Source organism: Rhinoraja longicauda, chromosome 29, assembly GCF_053455715.1.
Source record: "Rhinoraja longicauda isolate Sanriku21f chromosome 29, sRhiLon1.1, whole genome shotgun sequence".
Classification (NCBI taxonomy): domain Eukaryota; kingdom Metazoa; phylum Chordata; class Chondrichthyes; order Rajiformes; family Arhynchobatidae; genus Rhinoraja; species Rhinoraja longicauda.
The window spans coordinates 22,204,032-22,231,929 of record NC_135981.1 but is presented as its reverse complement, the minus strand read 5'-3'; the positions used below and the strand labels follow the sequence as shown (position 1 = coordinate 22,231,929).

At 44.1% G+C, this 27,898-nt stretch overlaps 1 protein-coding gene across 1 annotated transcript in view; it reads left to right on the top strand.

The window, feature by feature from the left end:
* Positions 1–3,371: 3,371 nt before the first annotated feature.
* The window catches only part of LOC144607753 (uncharacterized), a 192,035-nt gene continuing 167,508 nt past the window's right edge, over positions 3,372–27,898 (top strand). Inside the window, exon 1 of the mRNA XM_078424799.1 lies at positions 3,372–3,453. The gene's annotated coding sequence lies outside the window, so the exon portion shown is untranslated. The remainder of the gene's footprint in view (positions 3,454–27,898) is intronic.

The window sequence follows — 27,898 nt, the reverse complement described above, 5'->3', positions numbered from 1 at the left end:
ACAGTACTGAAGTGATTTGTCTGGAATGCCAGTGAAAAGGCTGGAAAGCTTTCTAAACTTTAGACTGTAGGTATACATCCCGCAAACAGGCCCATCGGCTCACTGAGTCCGTGCCAACCAGCAATTATCCCGTACAGTAGCACTACCCCACACACACACTAGGGACAATTTGCAATTTTACTGAAGCCAATTAACCTGTAGGCCTTTGGAGTGTGGGAGGAAACCGGAGCACCCGGAGAAAACCAACGTGGTCGCAGGGAGAACGTACAAACTCCGTACAGGTAACACCTATAGTCAGGATCAAACCCCCGTCTCTGGTGCTGTAAAGCAGTAACTCTACTGCTCTACTGCTGTTCCACAGTGCTTCCCGTAGAACTGTGAATTGTAGCACAGAAGAGGATATTTGCCTAGTGTGTTCACTGCCCATGAATGGATGATCAACTAATGCTATTTCCCACCCCTTAGTACTTTGCCATGCAGGTTATGGCTCATTCAGGTACGTTTTAATATTGTGACTATTTCTGTATCCATCACCCTTTCACATGGTGAGTTCCAAACCCCATCAGTCTTCAGTGAAGTAGTTCTCTCTCAAAACCTTTGTACATGTTCTACCTATTAACTTAAATATCTGGCCCCTAATTGCTGGTGTCTCTGTAAAGAGAAATGGTTTGTTCCTATTTTAATCTATTCAGGGCTTTCATAGTTTTATACACGTCAAGTAAATATCCGCACTGCATTCTATGTTCTAATGAAACCAGCCTAAGGCGGTGTCTTTATAATCCTCCTGCCCTCGCAACATCATGTAAATGCCCTCTACACCGCACGCAAATGGTTAAAGTGTTTAGTTCAAAAAAACCACACCAAGCAAATGAGTCTCTTCAATACGTATAAACAAATAAAAGAATAAAAGGATGTGCCTTTAGGAAGGAGATGAAGAGGAATTTCTTTAGTCAGAGGGTGGTGAATCTGTGGAACTCGTTGCCACAGGTGAGTGTGGAGGCCATCATTTGTTATTTTTAAAGCGGAGATTGAAAGATTCTTGATTGATAAGGGTGCCAAAAGTTATGGGGAGAAGGCAGGAGAATGGGGTTGAGAGGGAAAGATAGATCAGCCATGATCGAATGGCGGAGTAGATTAGATGGGCTGAATGGTCTCATTCTGCTCCTATGGCTTATGAACTTATGAAAACAAAATACTTCTGATGTTGGAAATCTGAATTACAGACTGACACCCCCCCCCCCCCCCCCCCCACCCCACCAGTTTAGGACAAGATACTTTTCCGTTCCGAACGGTTCATAACCCAAAATCTCAACATGAAAATGACAAAAAAATGGTGTATGGGGGTGGAGCACAGAAAGAGCAGTGATGGGCAAGCGGGCAAATGCAGGTAGAGTGGCCGGCAGCTACCCTGACTGACTCAGCGAGTCTGTGATTCATGACTCTGCTCCCAGTTCTGCTCGGCTCCACCCAAAGATACTAGAGGAGCAAGATAGACCACTCGACCCTAAAAACCGTAGTATGTCATGGCGCCATGTTAGAAGGCAGAAACTTGCAGAAACATTTAAAAATAAAAATAACAAAAACCCTGACTTGTTTCAAAAATCGGCTAAAGATTCATCGGAAAATTGCCCCGAAGTCGTAAATCAACGAGTTAGCTCCATTTGTAACCCGGGGAGGGTGTGCAAATGCAGGAAATGCTCTGCAGGAAAAGAGAGAGGCAAGAGGCTAAGAGAACAGAGAAGGGGCAGTGATGGGGAGGAAGGCAGGAGAGATTATATAACAAAAGGAATGACAAAAGTTTGCAAAAGACCAGAAGAATATTCATCTGTCGTAGGGCAGCTTATTCACTCAGAGGGTGGTGTATGGAACGAGCTGCCAGTGGAGGTAGTTGAGGCAGATACTATAACAATTTGCTAAAGACATTTGGGCAGTTAGAAACATAGAAAATAGGTGCAGGAGTAGGCCATTCGAGCCAGCACCGCCATTCAATACGATCATGGCTGATCACCCAAAATCAGTACCCCGTTCCTGCTTCCTCCCGATATCCCTTGATTGCGTTAGCGATTTCCATTTACTTGGATAGTAAGGAATTTGAAGGATATAGGCAGGTTGGACGAGCAAAGATGGCCATCTTGGTTGACATGGGCAGGTTGGGCCGAAGGTCCTGTTTCCATGCTGTATGACACCAGAATACTCTGACTCTGAATCTGTCATTGTATGTTTGAGGGAAGGTGAGAATGTATCTGCCAATTAGCCGTCACAGGGCTTTCAAATATTCACAAGAAGCTGCAAGAATTTTCATTGCAATTAAACATCCCTGAATGACTTTAAGGTCAGTGATAGTTTTAATGAAGGTTATTTTCCCTCCTCTTTTGCTTTGCATTTATGTCTCCAGCATGCCCAGACCATTAATGGTATCCTGGTAACAGCTCATACGCACTGCTGATGGGAGAGAATGAAAAGCTATTTAAAAATGAATGTGACTGCTGATGGCTAATGCAAAAACAGTTTTCAATAGACTGTGATCTCTTATATATTTTCCAAATATGAGTAATGGCCGTGGGGAATATACCACTGGGACTATCTGCAATGTCTAAAAATGTTCCGAATGTTTAGGTTCTTGCTTGCAATAATTCTGCCTTGAAGTTTGAGTACATTTATCTGTCACCTGGTGAAGGAAAAAATATCTAAACTAATATAACAATGATGGAACAATCAAATGGAGAACGTTGAGTGAAACAGAAAACAGCTGTCGGCCCTGCAGTAGCCTGGGGCTCGACTGGATCGAGCACCGTGCCAGGAGACTGAAAGTGTGGACCGGACTCGGCCTGCAGCGGTACGGAGCGGCGGGGCAGCGGGTAGAGGACACCTACAGCTTTGTTTGGGCAGGCTGGCCCTGCAACACTGCCAGGACCACGGGCCTAGTGGCCAGCTGCACCTAAAGCAACTTGGACTGTGAAAACGGTGGCAAAACCTGGCGACTCTTGTACGTGGTCTCAGTGGACAATTTCTGTACATGTTGTACTTAATCTGGGACTGTGCTTATGTATAGTAATACCTTTCTGAACTGTGTGCAAAAAAAATAATTTCAAGTTACCACCGTACATGTGATCATTCTGAAGTCTGAAGAAGGGTCTCGACCCGAAATGTCACCCATTCCTTCTCTCCTGAGATGCTGCCTGACCCGCTGAGTTACTCCAGCATTTTGTGAATAAATACCTTCGATTTGTACCGGCATCTGCAGTTATTTTCTTACCGTACATGTGATAATAAAGAACCATTGAACCATTGAAGATTCAAAAGTGCACAAATAACAGTGCCTCACATCCTTGTTCCGCACAAGAAGATTGCTGGACTTAAGAATCTTGAGGAACAATTGGATAGAGTCGGCATCGCTGACATCGGTAAAGAATTGGCATCTGCCTGCTTGTGTTTCTCATTGTGAAGCTATTGGTGAGTAAGTACAAAATGCTGAGGGGTGATGGTGGTGTAAGGGTTAAAACATGTCTGTGACTGAAAAGGAGTTGTTAGCCAACAGCACTCGGGATGAGCAAGCAAACACGCTTGTTTGGGAAAGCAAGGAAATCATGCGGCCCAGAGGCAAAACCAACTGTAAGACACATGTGGTAAAGTATTGGGATGAGACCAACTTGTTTAAAGAAGGGCTAGCTTGGCGTTTTAATGCAGTAAATAGCTTTGTATTGTGGATAACGTTATCCACGCGTGAGGGAGGCTCACTGTTCTTTTCTGATGTTGCAGTTATGTCCTCTTTGTAGATTTGGAGAGGAGAAAGAGCTTTATTGATTATATATAAGGGTTTGTTGCACAGGAGCTCGCAGGGTGTGTAGGAAGGAACTTTAGCGGCTGGATTACACCGAAGGTAGACACAAAATGTTGGAGTAAAGCAGCATCTCTGGAGAGAAGGAATGGGTGACTTTTGTTTGGGTTCGAGGGGCTTCTCCAAGCGCTGGCGCCCAGAAAGATGACAGGGCCTTGCGTTTTCCAGGCCAAGCCTTCACGTACAATCCCCAAAGTCCAGAAGGGATTGAGAATCATTCTTTTTATGCCGTTTAAATAATTGTTTATTTTTACTTTATACTGTTGAAATGTTCTTTCTCCATCATTGATTGAATCCTCAAAACTCTGTTTGTAAAATTACATTGATAAATCCCAGGGAATGGATATGTATATCCGAGGGTCCTAACAGAGGTAGCTGGGGAGGTATTGATCATTATCTTTCTGGGTTCTGTGGATCCCGGAACAGTTCCCGCAGATTGAAAAGCAAGAACGTGGCAGATGCCATATAATTTGAAAAAGAAAATCTGAACGCATCCACTTTGGCAGGCAAAGGAGTGAAGCCTTTTTTTAAAAATTGGTGGCAGCAAAGATAATGCTTTTGTTAAAAGGGATCAGTGTGCCCTTGTACAGATGTCACTGAAAACAAACATGGACATGCAGCGAGCAATTTGTGACTCAGATGGTGTATTGATTTTTTTACTGAGAGAGGATTAGCAGGCAGGGGTTAAAGATGTCTCACTGCTATTATATAGGACCGTGGTAAGATTGCATCTGGAACATTGTGGGGGTTTTTTTGGCCTCCTTAACTTAAATATTTAATATAGAAAGAGTGTAATGAAAATGTACTAATTTAATATAGATGGACATCTTGTCCAGCATGGACAAGCTGGGCCAAAGGGCCTGTTTGCCGACAGTGTGATAACGTTGTATGACTCGATATGACTGACTGGTAGTGTTGAGGAAGGAATTGCAGATGCCGGTTTAAGCTGAAGACAGACACTAAATGCTGGAGTAACTCAACGGGTCAGACAGCATCTCTGGAGAAAAAGAATAGGTGACATTTCGGGTCGAGACCCTTCTTCAGACGGTTTACTCCGGGGTCTCTGGTTTCCTCCCAAACTCCAAAGACATACAGGTTTACAGACTAATTGGCTTGGTATAATTGTGAATTGTCCCTGGTGTGTGTCGGATAGTGTAAGTGTGCACGGATCACCTGGTCGGCGTGGACTCGGTGGGCCGAAGGTCCAGTTTCAACGCTGTATCTCTAAAACTAAAAACAACTAAAAACATTTACAGAACACCATACCAATATTGGCCACGGAGAGTTAAGTCAGGATTAACACGCTGTGTTTAAACTTCCAAAATAGATGCCAGAAATGTAAGTTAATTCGTGAGAAATTAAGAGATAGACCTTCCTAATGTGAATTAGAGAAAATAGGAGGACAAGGAGGCCACTCAGCCCCTCAAACCTGCACTGCTATCCATGGCTCACGATCACGTCTGACATGTCCCACGTCTCATCTTCCACGCCATCAACGCCTTCAAATCCCAGATCTATCAAAAATGAACCTCTTTAAATACCACCCCCTCAACCACACAAACACATCTAAATCTCGCCTCCACAACCCTCCAGGGCAATGGTCTCCAGGGCGACCACACTCTACAAGAATAAATTACTATGCATCTCAATTTTAAAAGACCATGCCCCGTATCTGTCCCCTTGTTTCCCTGGTTCATGTCATTGAAGTTCACCCTTCGAAGTATATGTTTCAATTAGATTACTTATCACTCTTCTAAACTCCAAAGAATACGGATTAAATCTCCTTAGCCAGTCGCGATAGAACAGCTTTCTCATTCAAGAATTAACCCGGTTAATCTCTTAAATTGTCTCCAATGCTAATATTTCCTTTCTTAAATAAGAGGGCCAAAGCAGGGATTACAGGTATGTATCAATTAGGAGCAGGATGTGTAGGAAAGAACTGCAGATGCCGGTTTAGATCGAAGACAGACACAAAATGCTGGAGTAACTCAGCAGGACAGGCAGCATCTCTGGAGAGAAGGAATGGGTGACGTTTCGGGTCGAGATGTTACTCCAGCATTTTGTGTCTACCTTTAATTAGGAGCAGGAATTGGCCACACGGCTTCTCTGGAGAGAAGGAATGGGTGACGTTTCGGGTCGAGATGTTACTCCAGCATTTTGTGTCTACCTTTAATTAGGAACAGGAATTGGCCACATGGCTTTTCAGGCTTAAAGATAAAGTAGTGGTACAGTGGTAGAGCTGCTGCCTCACGCACATGCCTGGTTTGAATTTTATCAGTGTCAAAGAGATCCCTCCTGATTCTTCTCAACGCTGGAGGGTACAAGTGAGTCATAGGCCAATCCTGTCAGGAACCACTTTAGTCATTGAATCAAACAACACCACCAGCCAAAGATAGACACAAAAAGCTGGGGTAACTCAGCGGGTCAGAGAGCGTCTCTGGAGAAAAGGAATGGGATCAGCTTTGGATTGCGATGCACCTGCCTGTGAGTCTGATGCTTGTTATTATAAATTGCTTTGCTGTACTTTACTCTCTTGCCAGAAGTTATTCATATTAATCTCATTTCTGAAAAGTATTGTGTTGATACTGCAAATGTTGGGCCGTTAAATTATTCAATGAGCCGTGTGAGTTAGACTTTAATCATCAGGTGCACCGAGAGATGGTAAAGGCTGGAAAACAAACCAACATCCTTAATTAACTTGCTGTTATGTAGGATAATATGAAAAAGCAAGAAAATTCTTCACACAGGTCCAAAAAAAAGTGTTTTTGTTTGGTGAAGGCTTGTGTGCCAGTGCCTTTAAAAAGTTAATAAATAGATATTCAATTTTTTAGAACTTTAGTTTTCTTTTTACTTCAGACTTTACTTTAGACTTTAGAGATACAGTGCGGCAACAGGCCCTTCGGCCCACCGGGTCCACACCAACCAGTAATCACCCCGTACACTAACCTACACACACTAGGGCCGATTTTATTACAACCTAGGAGCAAAGAGGTCCTTCTACAGTTGTACCGGGCCCTGGTGAGACCGCACCTGGAGTACTGTGTGCAGTTTTGGTCTCCAAATTTGAGGAAGGATATTCTTGCTATGGAGGGCGTGCAGCGTAGGTTCACTAGGTTAATTCCCGGAATGGCGGGACTGTCGTATGTTGAAAGGCTAGAGCGATTGGGCTTGTATACACTGGAATTTAGAAGGATGAGGGGGGATCTTATTGAAACATATAAGATAATTAGGGGATTGGACACATTAGAGGCAGGAAACATGTTCCCAATGTTGGGGGAGTCCAGAACAAGGGGCCACAGTTTAAGAATAAGGGGTAGGCCATTTAGAACGGAGATGAGGAAGAACTTTTTCAGTCAGAGAGTGGTGAAGGTGTGGAATTCTCTGCCTCAGAAGGCAGTGGAGGCCAGTTCGTTAGATGCTTTCAAGAGAGAGCTGGATAGAGCTCTTAATGATAGCGGAGAGAGGGGGTATGGGGAGAAGGCAGGAACGGGGTACTGATTGAGAGTGATCAGCCATGATCGCATTGAATGGCGGTGCTGGCTCGAAGGGCTGAATGGCCTACTCCTGCACCTATTGTCTAATGTCTATTGAAGCCAATTAACCTATATCTTCAGAGTTTGGGAGGAAACCGGAGCGCCCAGAGAAAACTCGGAGAAAACCCATGCAAGCACGGAAAGAATGTACAATCTCCACGCAGTCAGCACCTGTAGTCAGGATCAAACCTGGGTCTCTGGCGCTGTAAGGCAGCAACTCTACCCCTGCGCGACTGTTGTTACTTTATTAGTAGAAGTTCATTAGTCACAAAGTGATGACAGAAGAGAGTTATATTGAGTGGGGAATTTTTAAAAATAAATATAGCTCAATTGTTATTAGATATGTCTACTGGCGCCTTTTGGCTACAAAAAAAAAGCCATGGAGAAACAAGGTTTGAAGTTGAAAATTTGACTCCATTTGCCCATGTTTCTGGATATTGGTAATACAACCCCTAGATTCTTCATAGGAATTTTGGTTGTACCGGCATTTTATCCCGTGCATTAAAACTCCTCCCGCTTTCAGTAAGCCTTTTTGTCTGAAACCATGCTGCTTAAAAGGGCAGCAAGCAAAGTGCATTCATTATCCTTGCTGAGATCCATGGCCCTGTGGGGCTTAAAACTACTGCCTCACGCGTGCATGTGGCTGCACTTTGTGGGTTGTTGGAGTCAAATTAACAATCATTCTCAGCCTCCTTGCCTCGGGTTTCTTGTGAAAAATGAAGCTAGCTGCTAAAAAAAAGCTTAAACTGGAAATATCTGTGTGTCCACGTGACCAGCGGGATTTTAGTTTGCCCTTGCGCCCGCTTTTTGATGTCTCAGCAACTCAGCCTTAAGATCGTTCCTGACACCGATTGATCTCCAGTGCTCACAGCTTGCTTCCCACTACTGCATTCATTACATCCTCCAGACTCCACACCACGGGAGGACATTTCAGCTACGTTCCCTTTGGCCCTCAGTGGTAGGCAGAGTAAACACAGGAACCTCATAGGTTCACTCGTTCAAAAGCCATAGGAGCAGAAATAGGCCATTCGGCCCATCAGGTCTACTCCATCATTCAATCATGGCTGATCTATCTCTCCCTCCTAACCCCTTCTCCCCGTAACCCCTGGCACCCGTACTAATCAGGAATCTGGCAATCTGTGCCTCAATAATACCCAATGACTTGGCCTGCACAGCCATCGGTGGAAATGAATTCCACAGATTCACCACCCTCTGACTAAAGAAATTCCTCCTCATCTCCTTCTAAAAGGTTCTAAGATTTGTTACTGTTAGAGGATTCCCCAAAGTCCACATGGCTTTCTTTATGTAGTGTTAAACTTTACAGAAATAGTCATAGAGAGTCATAGAGCAAAGAAACAGGCCCTTCAGCCCAACAATAGACAATAGACAATAGGTGCAGGAGTAGGCCATTCGGCCCTTCAAGCCAGCACGTGTGATTCAATGTGATCATGGCTGATCATCCACAGTCAGTACCCCATTCCTGCCCTCTCCCCATACCCCCTGATTATGCTATCATTAAGAGCTCTATCTAGATCTCTCTTGAAAGCATCCAGGGAATTGGAACAGGCAGAGAATTCCACAGATTTACAACTCTCTGAGTGAAAAAGCTTTTCCTCATCTCCGTTCTAAATGGCCTACCGCAACTTGCCCTTGCCCACCATGATGCCTAACTATGTTAGTCCCACCTGCATAACCAATCAGAGACATCACCTTGGTAATCTGCAGTTCAGATCACCTGGTTATAACCCTTGATGGTCTCCATGGTCCCATTGCACAAGCAACATGTCTCCTGCAGGATGCTATTCTGCTCAGTCCAGGTCATTCTAACTGCTATGAGCACCACTCCCACTACTCTCCCATTCATCAAGCAACGATACTCCCCACATATTGGTGGAGTCATGTTTGTGCTGTGGGGTGTGCTGGCTGCTGAGATTTTCCCCATGCTCCCTTTGAACTCAACAAGTTCACTGGAACGTTTATCATCCAACAGTCCTAAAAGATCTGCCAGTCTGGTACCACCAAACCCCAGGTGCGCTGGATCGTCAGGAATGACCGTGAAGTTCGGCTAGACCCTTCCGATTTGGCCATTTATGCCCCATCGCTCCTGCTGGGGGTGAGTCCAGTCTGCAGTGGGAGGCCAGATGACCTCCAGCATCTTCCTGATACCTGTAGCAACAAAGTTCAGGGAGCAGCTGACCCACCAGGTGGATCTCAGCACATCTCCTTAGAGGCACCAACAAGGTTCAGTGATGCACATGACATTTGGACATGTATAGGATAGATTTAGAGGGATATGGGCCAAACGCAGGCGTCGGACTAGTGTAGATGGGGCATGTTGGCCACCATGGGCATGTTGAGCCAAAGGGCCTGTTTCTGCACTGTATGACTCTATGGCTCTATCACGTAGGACTAGTGTAGCTGGGACATTGTTGGCCGGTGTGGGCGAGTTGGGCCAAAGGGCCTGTTTCTACACTGTATCACTCTATGACTCTATCCCATACCATGCACACTGGAAGAAGGATTTGAGTAGAAGACAGACACAGAATGCTGGGATAACTCAGCGGAATAGGCAGCATCTCTGGAGAGAAGGAATGGGTGACGTCACCCATTCCTTCTCTCCAGAGATGCCCCCTGTCCCGCTGAGTTACTCCAGCATTTTGTGTCTGTCTTCGATTTAAACCAGCACCTGCAGTTCTTTCCTACACATAAGGATTTGAGTAGGATGGAGAGATGCACACAAATTCCCAAGGACGCTGCCTGGATTAAAGGGCTTTAATCTCAAGGAAAGGTTGGATAAGCTGGGTCTGCTTTCCCTGGAGTGAAAGAGACTATGAAGTGGCACATCAGAGGCACATAAAATTACGGGAGGCAGGGATATGGTAGATAATGTCCGTTTCCCATGCTAGGTGTGTTCATAACCAGAGGGCATAGGTATAAGGTGAGAGTGAGAAGGTTTGAGAACGATCTGAGTGGTAGATTTTTCACACAAAGGGTAGTTGGCATCTTGAATGAGCTGCCAGATGATGTTGTGGAGGCAGGAACAGCAACATTTCAGAGGCATCTGGACATGTACATGAATGTGCAGATCACAGAGGGATAGGGAGTTAAAATAAGCAATTGGCAATAACATAGATAGGCATGATAGTCAGAATAAACATGGTGGGACGAAGGGCTTGTTTATAAAATCAAAAAAATACCAAAAAAAGTTATAGTCGCTAATCGGCCGCTAACTTGCTGAAGCAAGTATATAATAGTACCAGAAGAGATTTATCGAGGCGGTTTTGGAAAGTTGTATATCAAGATAGATCAAGAAGGAACTCATTCACAAAATGCTGGAGTAACTCAGCAGGTCAGGCAGCATCTCAGGAGAGAAGGAATGGGTGACGTCTCGACCCGAAACGTCACCCATTCCTTCTCTCCTGAGATGCTGCCTGACCTGCTGAGTTACTCCAGCATTTTGTGAATAAATACCTTCGATTTGTACCAGCATCTGCAGTTATTTCCTTACACAAGAAGGAACTCATGGTAAATTTAAGCAACATTAATGAAAAATTAGGAATCCAATTGGTTTTACCTCAAAAGAGAGAGCATTTAATAATATTGAAATCAAAATAATTTTTAGGTTACCTTGGGCAAAATTGCAGAACATACTGACACAACTACTGTGCATTTTTTGAAGTGCACGTCGTGTATAGAATCACAGTGGCACAGCAGGTAGAGCTGCTGACCCACAGAGCCAAGTTCAAACCGACCCTCAGGTGCTGTCTGTGTGGAGTTTCCACATTCTCGCTGTGACCGTGTGGGTTTCCACCAGGTGCTCTGGTCTCTTCCCACATCCCAAAGATGTGTGGGGTTGTAGGTTCATTGGACTCTGTACAACTGCCCCTTTGCAGTGAATTCTGTACGCAGCCCAGATTATCGAGCTAGCCATCCTCCCTTCTTTGACTCCATCCACGCTTCATGCTGCCTCGGCAAGGCCATCAGCATAATCAAGGACCAGTCTCACCCTGGTCACTCCCTCTTCTCCTCCCTCCCATCAGGAAGTGTGAAAACCCACACCTCCAGAATCAGGGGCAGTTTATTCCCAACTGTTATCAGGGAACTGAACCATCTTAAGACCAGCGAGCAGTCCTGTACTTCGGCTTGTACTCGCTGGAATTTAGAAGATTGAGGGGGGATCTTATAGAAACTTACAAAATTCTTAAGGGGTTGGACAGGCTAGATGCAGGAAGATTGTTCCCGATGTTGGGGAAGTCCAGAACAAGGGGTCACAGTTTAAGGATAAGGGGGAAGTCTTTTAGGACCGAGATGAGAAAGTTTTTTTTCACACAGAGAGTGGTGAGTCTGTGGAATTCTCTGCCACAGAAGGTAGTTGAGGCCAGTTCATTGGCTATATTTAAGAGGGAGTTAGATGTGGCCCTTGTGGCTAAAGGGATCAGGGGGTATGGAGAGAAGGCAGGTACGGGATACTGAGTTGGATGATCAGCCATGATCATATTGAATGGCGGTGCAGGCTCGAAGGGCCGAATGGCCTACTCCTGCACTTATTTTCTATGTTTCTATGTTTCTATGAACTACCATCTACCTCATTGGAGACCCTTGGACTATCTTTAATCGGACTTTGCTGGACTTTATCTTGCACTAAACGTTATTCTCTTTATCCTATATCTGTACACTCTGGATGGCTTGATATTACCATGTATAGTCTTCAGCTGATTGGAAAGCACGCACCAAAAAAGCTTTCCACTGTACATGTGACAATAATAAACTAAACTAAACTATTCAGTAGTGATACTGTCGTTGAAGGATGATTCATAACATGGCTAACTGCCAGACCAGTTTGATGGGATGGCTCATTAATATCACCGGAGATGTGACTGTAAAGCTAATATGCAGTTTGGTGTGTAACATCTTCAGAATCAATCAAAAAGTAAACAAAACACCTTCAGCATTTGTTTTGCAAAATTATTAATGCAATGAGTGTGGTGAATGAGGATATAGTCGTCTAAAAGTGGAATAATCAAATTATATGCAGAAATCCTGGATAATGATCAAGGAATTGAAAACTCCAAATGTTCAGGCCTACATTCGATAATCTTGATAATGAAGAACTGTCCCATGAATTGAATAAATACTTATACATGCTGTTTCCTTGAGAGGCTGTCAGGCATCTGTTCTACATTATGAACTTAAAATGTTTAATTTTAGCACTCAAGGGTTCGGATCACTGATAGCCATGATCATAGAGTCATACCGCATGGAAACAGGCCATTCGGCCCATCAAGTTGGGTTTGTTGCAATCAGCGGAGGGCTGTTTTATGCCCAGCTGGGATCTAGTCATTAGAACTTCTCCACACCATAAGCACCTCAAAGTCACCTGTATCAAGACACATGGATGGCCCAGTGCAAGTAGTGGAATGAGCACAGAAAATCACAATCTACTCAGTCACAGCATCAGGCACCTCTGCCTATCTGTGGAAGAGGTTGCTGTTCCCACTTTGACCCTGTTAGCCACTTCAGAAACCACTAAACCGGGGAAGCTCTGCTGAAGCGGACTGAACCCAAAACTTCACCCATCCGTGTTCTCCAGAGATGCTGCCTGACCTGCTGAGTTACTCTGGCACTTTGTGTCTTTTTTTTTGTTGTAAACCAGCATCTGCAGTTCCTTGTGTCGACAAACTGAATACGTTTGATTCGACTCCTGTCTGAAGTATGGATCTTGCATCAGGAAGAGGATAATAATGGCTTGCAGAAGTGGTTGGACTTGGGTTAGGGCTTCCAGCTCTGCTAAGCTCCATTCTTGTAGAAGGAGAGTAAACCAAGGGCTAAGGCAGAGACTCAGGAAGAGAACGGATGCCTTTCCTTGTCAGCTTGTCACACTATTATGAACTTTTATCTGTTTCTACTAATCCTAATCCTCAATACTGGTGGCAGCAAGGGTGCATTTCCAGCCCCCTTCTATACTCCGTGTACACTCATGACAGTGCAGCCGAATACCAATCCAACACCACTGCAGACAACACCACTGCAGTTGGCCAGGTATCAAGTAATGACGAGTTGTGGACCATCATGCAAACCAACCTCCCTTCCGTGGACTCCATCTACACTTCACATTGCCTCAGCAAGGCCACCAGCATTATCAAGGACCAGCTCACCCCAGCCACTGCCTCTTCTCCCCTCTCCCATCAGGCAAGAGGTACAGAAGATTGAACAGGGACAGTTTCTTCCCAGCTGTATCAGGCAACTGAAATTGTCCTCTCATCAGCTAGAGTGCGATCCTAATCTTCCATCTACCTCATTGAAGTTTAAAGATTGAACTATCTTTAAATTGGATCTTATCAGGCTTTAACTTGCACTAAATGTTATACCCTTTATCCAGTGTCTGTACACTGTGAATGACTTGATTGTAATCATGTCTAGTCTTTTCTTTGACTGGATAACACACAACAAAAGCTTTTCACTGTTCCTCAGAACACATGACAATAATAAACAAAACTAAAATAACATTAAACTATCTTGGTGCCAAACTGTAAAAGTCACTCTATAATCCTATATTTTAGCAGTCTTTGCTCTTCAACCAGGGAATAGTAGTTACTGAGCCTTCAGTGGATATTGAGCTGAAGTTAGCAATCATCCTAGAATAAAACTCGTATTTTTTAAAATCTCATTTATTTTCTATATATTTATAATATCCCATCAGGCAAGAGGTACAGAAGTATATCCATTAAGCCAGAACCTGAGCTATTTTCAAGACTCTCCTACGCCTTTAGTAAATACTTGAGAGAAAGGTTTGACTTTCTGAAAGAGGTGGTATTGTGACGAACTACCTTCACGATGACCTGAGCTAAAATGGACTGAATATTGATTTTTCTATTGAAAATGAATAATAGCTGGTACCAAATGTAAAGAAATATTGGCTGTGAAATTGCTCCATAAATATGATGATTTCTTTCCTTTATCCTTCAGCTTACATAGTTTTTTTGCTGAAACTGGGGCCAGGTAATGGTAATAGAATGCAAAGGCAATGGGGATTTCATCAGCTTCGGGATCCATGTTCTCAACAAGATAATTGTATGGACAAAGAAAAAAATAGAGAGAATAATGTTGGAAGAATTAAGATTAGTTTTAGTTTTTAGTTTTGGTTTTAGAGATAAAGTCTGGAAACAGGCCCTTTGTCCCACCGAGTCCATGCCGACCATCAATCACCTGGACATTAGTTCTACCCCATACACTAGGGACAATTTACAGAAGCCAATTAACCTACAAACTTGCGCTTCTTTTGAATGCGGGAGGTAACCGGAACACCTGGAGAAAACCCACACGGTCACAAGGAGAACGTACAAACTCCGTACAGACAGCGCCCGTGGTCAGAATCAAAACCAGGTATCTGGTGCTGGAAGGCAGCAATTCTACTGCTGCACCACTCTGCTGCCCCAAGATAAATTAGATCCAGGCTAGATATGGAAAAGGAAATAACCAGGACATAATTAAGACTGGCTTAGAAGAAAAAGAGAAAAATAACCCTCAGGCACTATCCACAACTTGTAGGTTTGAGATGCACAATTTCAATTGGGTTTTGTTTTCTGCCACCAATAATGTGTTACATATCAGGACCAAATGTCAAACCATTTAAAGAGATTAAAAGGCAAAAAAATATGAGATCAGGAGATCAGGATGTGGGCGGCACAGTTGCGCAGCATGGAACCAAGCCCTTCAGCCCACCAAGTCCACTCCAACCATCGATCGCTCACTCACACTTGTTCTACATTATCCCACTTTCTCATCCATTCATAGAAACTTAGAAACAGAAAAAAGGATGCAGGAAAAGACCTTTTGGCCCTTCGAGCCAGCAACGCCATTCATTGTGATCGTGGCTGATCATCCACAATCAGTAACCTGTGCCTGCCTTCTTCCCATATCCCTTGATTCCACTAGCCCCTGGATCTTCCTGCACGCCAGGGGCAATTTACAGAAGCTAATTTATCTAATACCCTCTTTAGGATGTGAGAGGAAACCGGAGGACCCGGAGGAAATCCACATGGTGACACGGAGAACATGCAAACTCCACGCAGACAGTGATCAGAATCAAACCCGGGTTTCGGACAGCGTGAGGCAGCTGCTCTGTCAGCTGTGCCACTGTTCTCAGGATCTCAGTAAAGTACACTATTTAAAAAGAAATGTGACAAAAGGAAATGGTGAAGATAATCCTTTCCTTAGACGTGCAGGTTTGTAGGTTAATTGGCTTGGTAGGAATAATGTAAATGTCCCGAGTGTGCGTAGAATAGTGTTGGTGTGGGGGGTATCACTGGTTGGTGCGGACTCAATGGGCCGAATGGCCTGTTTCCACGCTGTACCTCTAAAACTAAACTAAAGAATGCGGTATGTAAACCAAAATGTCCAGTGCTTTATGCACTTTCTCATGAGGCAATGGGTGTATGCAGGTTCCACTGTGCAATTGTTGCGTTTGTAGTTGAGAGCTGTGATCAGTGTAGTGAAGTCTGGACTGCTTGCTGCTCAGTTAAGCACAAGATGAAGGTGCATTTTGTTCTCTTTGGTACAATATGGTTGTAGTGAACTCTGCACCTTGAAAGGGTACAGTTTGTGAATAGAAATAGTTTCAAAGCGTTTTGCAACCACTTACCAAACCTCTTAGAAGCTTTATCTCTTCTCACAGTAGATGGAAGGGAAGATTGACAGCAGGCAGTTGACAGAAGACTCGAGGCTGAAATATCTGTGTCAACAGGAGAAAACTGGCCTTATTGAAATGAAGATCGATGAGCAGTTTGAGGGTGCTGAGATTGCTGAGTAGATACAGACAGGATTTGTCCTAGAAAATATTAAATTGCCTTAAAGTTAAGAATCAATAAAAGCTTTGGCACTCCATTAGCACTCATTTCAATTTATTTTCCTTTTAGCCACACTACATCAACAAAATGAAAGGTGTCACTTCTTGCAAAAGGGAATGCCATGGACTTCATTAAGTGTTCAGTAGTCTAGTTTATTATTGTCACGTGTACAGACAACTTTTATTTGCATGCTATCCAGTCAAAGGAACAACTATACGTGAATACAATCAAGCTGCCCACAGTGCAAATATAAAGGATAAAGTGTATGATATTTAGTGCAAGATAAAGTCCAATAAAGTCCAATTAAAGATAGTTCAAAGGTCTGCGATGAGGTAGAAGAGTGCTCAGGACATCACTCTAGCTGAAGAGAGGACCATTCAGTTTAGTTCATTTTGGAGATACAGTACGGAAACACTGAGCCCACCGAGCCCACATCGACCAGCAATTCCCGCACATTAACACTATCTTACCTACACGCACTAAGTAAATTTACACATACACCAAGCCAATTAACCTACAAACTTGAACTTCTTTGGATTGTGGGAGGAAGATCTCGGGGAAATCCCATGCGGTCACGGGGAGAACATAAAAACTACATACAGACAGCACCGGTAGTCGGGATCGAACCCGGATCCTCAGTGCTGCAAGCATGTAGTAAGGCAGCAACTCTACTGCTGTGCCACTGTCCCACTACTGATAACAGCTAGGAAGAAACTGTCCTTGAATCCGGAGGTATGTGTTTTCAAACTTCTGTACCTCGTGCCTGATGGGAAAGGGGAGACAAGGGAGTGAGGCTGGTCCTTGATTCTGCTGGAGGGTTTGCGTGGTGTAGATGGGGTCAATGGAAGTGAGGTTGGTTTGCGTGATGGTCTGGGCTGCCTCCACAACTCTCTGCCCGGTAAGGTACCAGCAAACTCACTGTGACAATACAAGTTCGAGGAATGAAAGACAGGTAAACATAGATGATTGGAGGATTCAGGGGAATAGGCTTAAAGCTGGAAAAGGGAAAATTTCTGGTTACGGTTGCACATGCGTGAAATTAAGTGAGAGCATTCCTGATCAGCTGGGCATTGGGCAAGAGGCTTTCAAAGATGACAGTGCAGCCACCATGTCAATGGTACTGAAGTACAACTGAAGGACAGGACCAAAAGAGTAACCACAATCATGGTCATATTTATGACCGATAAGGTTGTTACTTTGCATTAGAATCTGGAGAGAATGATATGCTATATCGCGGAAGCATGGATATAAATTGGGAAACCTTACAACGTATTTGTTTTGAGACAAAGAGTAAACCAAGTAGTGATGAAGTGGAAGAGGATAGCATCAAAGGAAACTAAACCACTTACATTGCCAGCTTGCAGGGAAGTTGTAAATAGAGTCGTGGAACCATACCGTAGGGAGACAGGCCCTTTGTCCCAACTCATCCATGCCGACCAAGTTGCTTAAATAAGCTTGTCTTCTTCCTTGCTCTTGGCTCATAGCAAAACATTTCCTTTCCATGTACCTATTCAAATGTCATTATTGTACCCACCTTTATCACTTTCTCTGGCAGCTCAATCCATATTCAGCCAAAACATTATGTCCACTGACAGGCGAAGTGAATAACATTGATTATCTTGTTGCAATGGCACCTGTCAAGGGGTGGGATATATTAGGCAGCAAGTGAACAGTCAGTTCTTGAAGTTGATGTGTTGGATGCAGGAGAAATGGGCAGGAGTAAAGACCTGAGCGACTTTGACAAGGGCCAAATTGTTATGGCCAGACGACTGGGTCAGAGCATCTCTGAAACGGCAAGGCTTGTGGGGTGCTCCCGGTCAGCACCCACAGATGGGTAGAATAGGTTTAGAGGGATAAGGGCCAAACGCAGGCAGATGTAGATGGGACATGTTGGTTGGCATGGGCAAGTTGGGCCGAAGGGCATGGTCCATGCTGTATGATTCTATGCCTCATGACTGTGAATGTTAAAGTAGACGAGAGCCTGTAAGGCTTCCTCCTCTTCTTAATAATGCAGTTAGACTTCACCATATCTACCTGTAGAAAAATAGAACAGTCCAGCAAGTAGGCACTTTGGTTCACAATGTTAATGAGGAACATAATGCTAAACAAAACTAATCCCCTCCGCCTGCATGTGGTATCTCCATTGTTGAGAGACTTGCAGGATATTTTAATGTTGCAAACTAAGTGCAAACACCTTTATAGTTGGAAGAAAAAGAGATTGGAATTAATTTTAGTTCCTGTATCTATATTTGGGTAAGAAAGCCTTAATGGACACTCAATACATTACAGTGGAAAAAGCAACAACTCTGCCACTCAGTGTAACTTCGCACCTGCACCCCGTGACTGCAGACAGGCATGTTATGTGCATAACTACGGCCATACGTCCTGATGTCTGAATCAGCCTGTGGCTAAAAGCAATTAACGTTGCCCTTGGTTTTTTTTAATAGTAGTTGGAGCTGATGAGGGGTTTTCTAAAGCTGCATTTGTGTTTGGCTGACTGCTTATGCTGCTCCTCAGAGAATATGATCTTAGCTCTCGTTCTGTAGACAAGGGTTCTGCTTCTATATTAGGGGGCAGATGCTAAATGTCACTCATTTTCCTGGCTTCCTTGTTACTTTTGTCTTCGTTGCTGAACAGTATATAAAATGATGAGAAACATCGATTGGGTAGACAGTCAGAACCTTTCTCCCAGAATGGAAAATTCAAATACTAGAGGGCATAACTTTAAGGTGAGAGGGGCAAAGTTTAAAGAAGAAGTGTGAGATAACTTTTATTTACACAGAGGGCGATGTGTGTTGCCCGAGGTGGTGGTGGCGACAGGTGCAATAGTTTCATTTAAGAGATCTTTGGATAGGCACATGGATATGCAGGGAATGGAATGATTTAGTTTAGTTTAGTTTTGTTCAGAGATACAGCATGGAAACAGGCCCTTCGGCCCACCGAACCCACGCCGACCAGTGATCCCCGCACACTTTCACTATCCTACACACACTAGGGACAATTTACAATTACACCAAGCCAATTAGCCGACAAACGTGTACATCTTTTAAATGTAGGAGTGAAACCGGAGATCCTGGCAAAAAACCCGCGCAGGTCACGGGGAGAATTTACAAACTCCGTAAAGACAGCACCCGTAGTCAGGATCAAACCCTAGTCTCAGGCGCTGTGAGGCATCAACACTGCTATGCAGGATATGGATTCTGCGCAGGGATGTAAGAGATGGTCTTGGCATCACGGTGGCGCAGCGGTAGAGTTGTTGCTTTACAGCGAATGCAGCGCCGGAGACTCAGGTTCGATCCTGACTACGGGTGCTGCACTGTAAGGAGTTTGTACGTTCTCCCCGTGACCTGCGTGGGTTTTCTCCGAGATCTTCGGTTTCCTCCCACACTCCAAAGACGTACAGGTATGTAGGTTAATTGGCTGGGTAAATCTTTTTAAAAAATTGTCCCTAGTGGGTGTAGGATAGTGTTAATGCACGGGGATCGCTGGGCGGCACGGACTTGGAGGGCCGAAAAGGCCTGTTTCCGGCTGTATATATATGATATGATATGATCACATTCAGCACAGATATTTAGTTTTGTTTAGAGATACAGCGCGGAAACAGGCCCTTTCAGCCCACCGGGTCCGCACCGACCAGCGATCCCTGCGTAGTAACACCACCCTATACCCTTCTACGGACAATTTTTACATTTACCAAGCCAATTAACCTACATACCTGTACGTCTTTGGAGAGTGGGAGGAAACATATGAGGAAAGATTGAAAAGACTAGGCTTGTATTCACTGGAGTTTAGAAGGATGAGAGGGGATCTTATAGAAACATATAAAATTATAAAAGGACTGGACAAGCTAGACGCAGGAAAAATGTTCCCAATGTTGGGCGAGTCCAGAACCAAGGGCCACAGTCTTAGAATAAAAGGGAGGCCATTTAAAACTGAGATGAGAAAAAACTTTTTCACACAGAGAGTTGTGAATTTGTGGAATTCTCTGCCACAGAGGGCAGTGGAAGCCAAATCACTGGATGGATTTAAGAGAGAGTTAGATAGAGCACTAGGGGCTAGTGGAATCAAGGGATATGGGGAGAAGACAGGCACGGGTTATTGATTGGGGATGAACAGCCATGATCACAATGAATGGCGGTGCTGGCTCGAAGGGCCAAATGGCCTCCTCCTGCACCTATTTTCTATGTTTCTATGTTTCTACTAAAGCAAAGATCTTGGAGAAAACCCACGCAGATCACGGGGAGAACATACAAACTCCGTACAGACAGCACCTGTAGTCGGGATCTAACCCGGGTCTCCGGCTCTGCATTCGTTGTAAGGCAGCAACTATACCGCTGCACCACCGTGTTGCACAAATATTGTGGGCTGAAGGGCCTGTTCTTGTGTTGTACTGTTCTACATTCTAAGTTGCAGATGCAATGTTGCCACTGGAATATTCTGCAAATCCCCCCTGGAACCATTAGATTGCATCGAATGGTAGTTAGTCACGCAAAAACGTTTGTTTGGAACTTACGTTGAAATGACAACATAGAAAAGCTGAGATGTAGGCACTGCAGATGTCGGTTTATAAAAAAAGATGCAAAGTGCCAGAGTAACGCAGCTTGTCAGGCAGCCTCTGCGGAGAACATGGATGGGTGACATTTTGGGGCCTGTCCCTGAATCCTGTTTCAAAACACCAGCAGTGCCATCAAACCCCGATCCTGGGGTTACTGAGTGTGAGAATATAATCCATTGTATGAGTTCTGTACCAAACTATAGGAATAGTCAAAATTCCTTCACTCGTGCTTAAAGGACAAAATGCACCAAGACATCTTTGAGTATTTTTCCACAGAAAGAAATGGAAAGCTCTAGGCACTCATCTTTGGCCTAAGTGGAAATAATAAACGTTCCAAGGGTAAGTTCTCTTCTCGGTAAAATGTGATCTAGATGCTGCAAATCAGCTTCAGCAACACTGTGGACGAATATGCAATGGATGGACTACAGCAACTCAAGAAAACAGCCTCAGTACCACCACTTCATGGGTAATTAGGAATGTGGAGTAAATGCTCGGATTCTTCACATTAATGAGATGCTCAAAAGCAAATTGAAAAGAAGCTGAACAAAATCCAATTATCACATCAAAGAGTCGCAGATGATGCGCAGGTAGCCTCACCAACTTCTTGTCTCACTGCAACGTGACCTTCCCAACATCTATACTCAATACTCTGACAAAAACCTTTTTCAGCACCCTCTCAACCTGTGTTGATGATGTTTTCCAATGTGCTAAAGTTAATGAACAAGAAGAATGAGTGGGCATGATTTAGCCTGGGTGACGTCACCCAGGAGTTAATGGGCAAGAGAAACGAGGAGCCGTGGTTACCACGGCAACCGCACTCAGGATTTAAATGGACAAAGATAATGAGGAGACATAGAGTCAGAGATGCCATTTCAGGATTGTCAAAAGTGCCGGAAGAACAGTCTGAACAAAACGTAATTAAGTGAAAGAAGACGGCTCAGTGATGGGAGGAAGCAGAGCCTGTGTTTATGAATCATTAATCAGAGATCAATTGTTGATTGAAGTAAATCAAGTCAGAATTTTTCTCTGCACACTCACTCATTATGAAGTAAAGTAGCTTAAGTATTGGCCTCAGCCTAACCAATGTTTCCTCATTCACCAGGCTGATGAAGGACATGAGTATCGGATTCTGTTTAGAACGGGCTTCTATTTTTATTTTCTCGGCCCACTTATTGTACTTTAGATAAATGGCAGTTTAACCAGCTCAGAAAATTTCAGGAAGAATCTGATATTATCGAAGCTGAGGAAATATATTGCATTTGGAAAGGGTAGAAACAAGGAACTGCCGATGCTGTTTATAAACATAGAGACGAAGTGCTGGTGTTACTCAACGGATCAGGTAGCATATTAGGAGTTTCTGGTCAGGACCCTCCTTCGGACCAGGAGAAGGGGTCTGGGGAATGATCCCCGGGAAATTCTAGAAGTTCTGGACATTTTTGTTAAATCAAAATGCTATATTTTGGTCTAAACGTTCTGACATAGCTAACGAGCATTTGATAGATCTTAAATGTTACTAATGTTCACTTACTGGTGAAATGAATCTACTGCAACATATTAACCTGAGATGCTATACTACATAGAAACATAGAAACATAGAAAATAGGTGCAGGAGTAGGCCATTCGGCCCTTCGAGCCTGCACCGCCATTCAATATGATTATGGCTGATCATCCAACTCAGTATCCCGTACCTGCCTTCTCTCCATACCCCCTGATCCCTTTAGCCACAAGGGCCACATCTAACTCCCTCTTAAATATAGCCAATGAACCGGCCTTGTGAAGATAGACACAAAATGGTGGAGTAACTCAGCAGGGACAGGCAGCATCTCTGGAGAGAAGGAACGGGTGATGTTTTGGGTCGAGACCCTGAGGTCAGTCTGATAAAGGGTCTCTACCCGAAACGTCACCCATTTCTTCCATCCAGAGATGCTGCCTGTGCTGCTGAGTTACTCGAGAATTTTGTGTCTTACCTGAGATGCTAACTGTGTTTCTCCCTCTGCTAGATATTTACAGCATTTTATTTTACGTAAGGAACCTGAAGGGCAATCTTTTCACACAAAGGATGGTGGGCGTATAAGTTCATGAGTGCATAAGTGATAGGAGCAGAATTAGGCCATTTGGCCCATCATGGCTATTCCGCCATTCAATCATGGCTGATCTATCTTTCCCTCTTAACCCCATTCTCCTGCCTTCTCCCCATAACCCCTGACAACAATGCTAATCTCTGCCTTAAAAATATCCATTGAGTTGGCCACTACAGCCTTCTGTGGCAAAGAATTCCACAGATTCACCACCCTTACACGGAACGAGTTGGCAGAGGAGTTAGTTGAGGCAGGTACTATAATAACATTTAAAAGACATTCGTACAGGTACATGGATGGGAAAGGTTTAGAGGGAATTGGGCCAAACGTGGGCAGGTGGGCCGAGTGTAGATGGCGTTTCTTGGTCGGCCTGCTTCAATGACTCCAAAAAGTATATAATTGAAAAAAAAAATTAAATTCAATCTTCTTGGTGTTTTTAATTGAAGACTCTTTCATCGCTTCACAACACCTACCCTCAGTAGCCACTCCTCTGCACACACAATAGCCGACTCTTTCACTCAGGTACCCCTGACCTCTCCTGATCTTCCAGTTCGTGCTTGCATGCTCCTTTCCCTCCTTTGTTCGGCCAGCCACTCCTCCTTAAGAAATCTGAAGAAGGGTCTCGACCCGAAACGTCACCTGTCCTTTTTCCCCAGAGATGCTGCCTGACCCGTTGAGTTACTCCAGCACTCAGTGTCTAACTCCTCCTTCAGACTGCACTCTACACTCTACATTCCATGTTCCAGCTGATTCTGTTGCCCACTTCCACCTTCACTAAATTTGTTTTCCTTTTTCCACCTCACCCATCTACCAAGTGACCACATGCAATCCTTCACAAAGAAGTCATTGAGGCAGCAAGATATGCTGAACCTTTCCAGCATATTCTGTTTATAATATCAGATCACAGTTTTATTTTGCATTGGAGAATAAATTATTATTTCCATTCGATTGAATTGAAAGGGGCGGCACGGTGGCGCAGCGGTAGAGCTACTGTCTTACAGCGCCAGAGACCCAGGTTCGATCCTGACTACGGGTGCTGTCTGTACGGAGTTTGTGTACATTGTCCCCATGACTGCGTGGGTTTTCTCAGGGATCTTCGGTTTCCACCCACACTCCAAAGACGTACAGGTTTGTAGGTTAATTGGCTTGGTATAAATGTAAGTTGTCTCTAGTGTGTGTAGGATAGTGCCAGTGTGTGGTGATCGCTGGTCGGTGCAGACTTGGTTTCCGCACTGTCTCTCTAAACTAAACTAAATTCTTCTCCATTCTTGACAGTTTTATACATAGACTCAAAGAGTCATACAGCGTTGAAACAGGCCTTTCAGCCCAACTTGTCCATGCCAACCAACATGCCTCCTCTACACGAATCCCACCGGCCTGCATTTGGCCCACATCATTCTAAACCTATCCTATCCATGTGGCTGTCCAAGTGGTCTAAATGCTGTCCAAATGACATTTATATCTTTTTTTTATCAGAGCATAATTGAAGTAAAATTAAATCCTTGCTTTCCAGAAATAAAGCACCTGGATCCTGCTCCATAAACATTTATTTGTATTAAATTCAAGCTGGCCCTCATTTCCCTTCCAAAATCCTCGGATTATTCCCATATTCATATAAGGTTACGGAAGATGCACAAGAGACTGCAGGTACTGGAATCTGAAACTAACACAATCTGTTGTAGGAACTTAAGATACGCACAAAAAGCTGGAGTGACTCAGTTCCTGCTGAGTTACTCCAGCTTTTTATGTCTATCTTAAATTCCTACAGCATCTCTGGAGAGAAGGAATGGGTAATGTTTCAGGTCGAGCCCCTTCTTCAGATGTAAGAATTTGGTGGGTCAAGCACCTTTTTCTGGAGGCAAAGAAATGGTAATTATTTCAGGTTGGGACCCTGCATTTTACCTTGCATTTTACAGCGTTTTAACGATTGGCTGATATTGATTGATGAACAATTGGAATAGGTAGGGAAAAGGATGAAATAAATAGAGCAAATGCACAGTCTTTCACCCAGGGTAATGGAATCAAGAACCAGATGACGTACTGTACCTTTAAGGTGAGGGGGGAAAGATTTAATAGGAACCTGAGGGGTAACTTTTTTACACAGGTGTGTGGAACGAGTTGTCGGAGGAGGTAGTTGAGGCAGGTAGGGTCACAACGGTTAACAAATATTTGGACGGGTACATAGGTTTAGCAGGATATGGGCCAAACTAATGGGATTAGTGTAGATAGAACATGTTGGTCGGCGTGGCCAAGTTGGGCTGAAAGGCATGTTTCCACATTGCATAGCTATATGACTCAATGACTCTATGATGGATTAAAAAGATTAGAAAGATATAAATAATTTGAAAATGAAGAGAGATCACAGAAATTATTATATAACCCTGAAATGGGGTTATTTTTGCTCTCTGAACATGTTGAAATGGTGCCTTTTTCGCTTTCCAGTGATGTGGCCACTGATGTTGTCCAGCAGTTTTTGGTTTTCATCCGTACAGACGTTTGCTTGCTGAGTATCATTTTACAATTCTTCCTTCCTCTCCTTGTTTACCATTCGTAACAGCCGGACGCATTAAGAAAAACTGTACTCAATCCCGATCTAATCACAAAGCCTGCATAAATTTGAATATAAATCTTGCTATCAAAGCTTATTCCTCCTTGCAGCAATATGGACTGTCAACGTTTGTTACCACACAGCCCGAAGATGAAGATGTTTTCATCTTTTGTGTGAGATACTAAACTGAGGCCAAACCTGCACCATAAGGTGGGAGATGCTGCACCTCAGTCATGTCACACAACAAGCAGATCGGTCGGGCGGCAGGGTGGTGCAGCGGGTAGAGCTGCTGCCTTACAGTGCCCGGGTTCGATCCTGACTGCGGGTGCTTGTCTGTACAGAGTTTGTACGTTCTCCCTGTGACCTGCGTGGGTTTTCTCCGAGATCTTCAGTTTCCTCCCACACTCAAAAGACGTACAGAGTTTGTAGGTTAATTGGCCTGGTATAAAATGTAAAATGTAAAAAGGTAAAATGTTAAATAGTCCCTAGTGCGCGTAGAGTAGTGCTAATGTGCGGGATCACTGTTCGATGTGGACTCGGTGGGCCGAAGGGCCTGTTTCCACGCTGCATCTCTGAACTAAAACTATACTGTGCAGATCAGTCTTTAAAAGCCAGGGTAGTCACAAAATGCTGGAGTAAGTCAGCGGGACAGGAAGCATCTCTGGAGAGAAGGAATGGGTGACGTTCGGGTCAAGACCCTGCAGTTCTTTCCTTTTGTTTGATTCACGTCTACCCCATTGACAACATTGGACTTTGTCTAAGGAACCAAAGTGCCACAACATTCTACAACGTTGAGAACGATATTCTGCACACTGTATCTTTCCCTTTACTCTATCTAACGTACTTGAGATTCAACTGATTTTATTTATACATGGTATATCTGATCAGTTTGAATAGCATGTAAACTAAACAGTTCTTCGGCCCCCCTCAGTCATGGCTGACTATCTACTAAGTATTTGGTGGAAGGCACACGCTGTGGTTACGGTTTGCTGGTGGTGGAGATAATAAATTATTAGGACACTATGTGGTGTGGCAATCAGGCGGATTGTTTAGTTAGAGTCACAGAGTCCTACAGCATGGAAACTGACCATAAGGAAACTTAAGGATAGCGGAGTCAGGGGGTATGGGGAGAAGGCAGGAATGGGGTACTGATTGAGAATGGTCAGCCATGATCACATTGAATGGTGGTGCTGGCTCGAAGGGCCAAATGGCCTCCTCCTGCACCTATTGTCTATTGTCTATTGTCATTTGGCTCAGTAAATCCAGACTGATCATCAAGCATCTAATCCTGCTCTAATCTCATTTTAATTCCCACATCCCCATCAACTCCATCACTCCACTCCCCACCATTCACCTACACACTGTGGGCAAATTACAGCAGCCAATTAACCAACCCAGCCTCATATCTTTGGAATGTGGCAGGAAACTGGATTAGCACAGTTACAGAGTAAGTGATAAAGGCTAGAGACGAAAGGGAGACCGAAGGTGTATTGATGCCAAACAACACCCCACTCCACTCCCACCCACACCCTCTCCCTTACTTGTATCCACCATCTCTTGCCAAGGTTTGTCTTGCCCCCACCTCTCTTTTCCAGCTTTCTTCCCCCTACTGCAAACACTGAAGAAGTTCGGCGCAGACCTGGTGGGCCAAAGCGCCTGTTTCCACGTTGCATCTCTAAACTAAAACTAAACTCATGATGCCCTGAATTGCTTTCAGACTAATTGCAAGGTTTAGAAACAGTGCTAAATTCAGTTGTTTTTAATTTTATTTTTAATCGTAGATCCGTTCATTGCAGCTTGATTTGAATAAAATAATCAAAAGGTAACAACAGCTCACATTATCTGATGTCCCTTTTGGGAAATCATTAGTAAGTCACAACGTTTTTGTGCATCTGGCAACGAGTCAGAAATCTATCTCTGAAAGAACAGATCCTTCCTCGATCAGTAGAATTTGACATGAAATCTCAGCTGGGCCGGGATCTGAACAATCCCTTCAGCAAATTTGGAGCAGCTCGATTTCTTTCCTTAGCACCCCATGCCTGCTGATTCCCAGTGCTCTAAATAAGGGCAGAGGCAAATCATTCAGGGCTTTTTCCCCTGGGTGGCTTGTTTCTGGCTGTGGCCTCTGTGGCCACCATCAGTACTTCTGTCCAGTCTTGAAGCCCACCTGGTGTGTGCAGGTCAGTGTCTGTGTGCCAGGGTGGGAGACCCTCTCTCTGCACAGCCCCGTCCGTCTCCCTGCCAGCTACCTCTGCAGAAACCCACCGCAGAGACTCAGTGCGAATGGTCCCGCATTCCAATGATAATAATAATGATAAAGATAACAATAATAATAAAGTCTGCACCTTATTAGTTTGGAAATACAGAACGGAAACAAGCCCTTCGGCCCACCGAGTCCACGCTGACCAGCGATCCCCGCACATTAACACTATCCTGCACACATTAAGGACAATTTACATTCATACAAAATCAATTAACCTACAAACCTGTACGTCTCTGG